This window comes from Meleagris gallopavo, chromosome 13 (assembly GCF_000146605.3).
Source record: "Meleagris gallopavo isolate NT-WF06-2002-E0010 breed Aviagen turkey brand Nicholas breeding stock chromosome 13, Turkey_5.1, whole genome shotgun sequence".
NCBI lineage: Eukaryota > Metazoa > Chordata > Aves > Galliformes > Phasianidae > Meleagris > Meleagris gallopavo.
This window is the reverse complement of record NC_015023.2, coordinates 5,108,163-5,110,828: the sequence shown is the minus strand read 5'-3', so window position 1 is coordinate 5,110,828 and position 2,666 is coordinate 5,108,163.

The following is a 2,666-nucleotide window of genomic DNA, read 5'->3' as shown; positions in this document are numbered from 1 at the left end:
AAAAAAAAAGGAGTTTAATATTATTAGATTCTTACTGTAATAGATATCACAGAAATAAAACGCTGTTTTTTTTTTAATGACACGGCGTGAAGCATTCAGAATGAACATACAATTCAAAGTGAAGAATTAGGGATTTAGTCTGCCAGCCAAAGTATGCCAAAAAGTAACAAAAAGAACAAAAAACCCTGAAATAATAGCTTTCTCTTAAATTTTAAAGAATCCTCTGTGTTCAGGTAGTTCATACAGTTAGTTACTCAGCAGAGCAGCAATCATCACACACACACACACACACACACACACACACACACACACACACACACACACACACACACACACACTTCTGTTCCTGGTGGTGAATGGTGAATGACAGCTTAGATCCTTGCCCTGTTTTTTACTTTGCATACAGTTAATGTACAAGCCTAACTTGATGCATTTACATTGCTCTTAGAAAACTAAAAACTTGATGAAGGAAAAAAAGCCACGTCACAAGTAATTTAGAGATTAAATTTCCCTCAACATTTTCACATGTGTATACTTAAAAACTATTCAGCTTATTACAAGTGGATACAGTAAATTCAGTTTTGTTTCCTGACCCACGTGGCACGAGCTGTAGTTTCACTCACGAGTGCCCTGAGGCCTGCAGATATCTTCTGGTTGTGAGACAGCAGAGCAGTGTTAGGTGATTTCAGCTCACATAAGAAAAATAAAATTCTTTTTCCATTTGCGCTGTATTATAATGCCTTAGAGAACAGCAGAATAGTGCTTCAGAGGGGAACTTTAGAGAGACAGCATCATCAATTCCAGCCTGCAGGAGTACTTTATAAGAAAACCCTGTATTTGAAAGAGGGAAGGAGCAGAGTGCAGAACTGGCCATTGCCTAAGGACCTTGTGAAGCAGGAAGGCACAGCAGTGCTAAACAGGGCCATAGGAAAATCAGACAGGGAATATCACAGGACATGATGAACGGATTTTATTTTCTTACTGTGAAACACGAAAAATACTGTCTGAGGCAGTCAGGCAGCTCAGAGGACATGTAGAGCAAAAGTATTTGTGAAACAGAAGAATTAAACATCACCTTCCAAAAGAGGTTTTGGTGCTTTCTTTTCCTTCCTGAGAGAAAAGAAAAAAAAACAATACACTAAAAGAGAAGCACCTATCAGTGAAATCATCTTCCCTGTTCCACAACACCATTTGAATGTGTGGCAGCCTATGCCATTACACTTATTGCAGACAGATCGATGCCCTAACTGCTTCTGTGATATATTCAATTCACTATTTCATCTACAACTGAAAGCTGGCAAGAAAGTGACAGTGCAGACTTGAAAGAAGCACAAAAGAAGTGAATAAAGGACATACTTGAGAAAATAAACACGTAACGTGCCAAAAACAGACGAAATTACTGGTTAGGATTACAGCTTGTGGGAGTATTTCTGAAACAACAGCCAGGACTGAAGATGAGTGTGCTGAAGTGGAAAACAGTGGTAAGGCCAAACTCCACAAAAAGGGCATGGCTCAATCGGAAGTTTGGTCCTTCAAAGCTCTAACGTCATCAAGAATTAAACCACAATTTTATAATAGAATTCCTGCATAAAGTCTCATTTTTCACATGTTGCTTCCTCACCTGCTGACAACCCATACAGCAGCATCATCACTGGCACATGGCACAGGAACAGACCAAAAAAATAGTGATATTGAAAAAGAATATTTTAATTTCTGCCTTCATAAATTTTAAGCTGAACATAAAAAGGGAACTCAAAAGCTGTCAATAGAAGCCAGCTTTAAAATTAATTGCAAGAGAAAGAAACGCTACCAACATATCACAAAGGCAGCTCACTACAAAACCACAAAATCAGTTTTTAGCTCTAAACCTTTAATTAGGAGTACACTCAGGAATTAAAAGTATAACATCAAAACACTAAGCATGGCACATGACATGATAAATCCCAGAAGATCACTACTGTCAGTACAAGTAGTGGGTGTTCACTTGACTCAAGTATTTTGTTACAGCCACTAAACAGCAAACATTTATTGTCTTGTGCACGTTAAGATGTAATGGCATTCAGGCTCATTAAAACTCAAAAGCACAGTCCTGAAGTCACGTGCACTGAGCAGAACAAAAACAGCAGGAGAATAGGGAAACTGCAATTAATGCCATGGATCATGTAAAAAAAAAAAATGCTTTTAAGTTGCACTTTTCTCTTTTCCTTTCTACCTATTGCTCACACTAAAACAAGTCATAGACTCAAGAGAATTTTGATTCCCACTGCAGTTTCAGAAGTGGGTGGAGTGAAAAACCTGGAGTAAACATCTCACCTCCACCTTAAGCAACACACTACAGTGCATGGGAAGGTATATACTTGCTAAGTTACTTGCAGAAGTTATTCTGAAATTCTCTTGCTGGCACCTTCCTTCTTCTCAACACCATACTGTGTTTTATAGCACCACCTTGAATCACTTGGGGATTTTTTTTTTTTTTCTTACACATAGAACTGGTTTTGAACTGATGTATGGAAATACAGCTCCCGAAGGCAATATAAGCTTGAATAAGGTATTTGGATTTATATTTAAAAGGAATGAGAAGCACTGAAATGGCAGAGTCCTGGGGCAGGCAGTCCAGCCAAGTTTCATCTCCAGTTAGTTTGTAATGGTGAGCCACTGAAATGCTT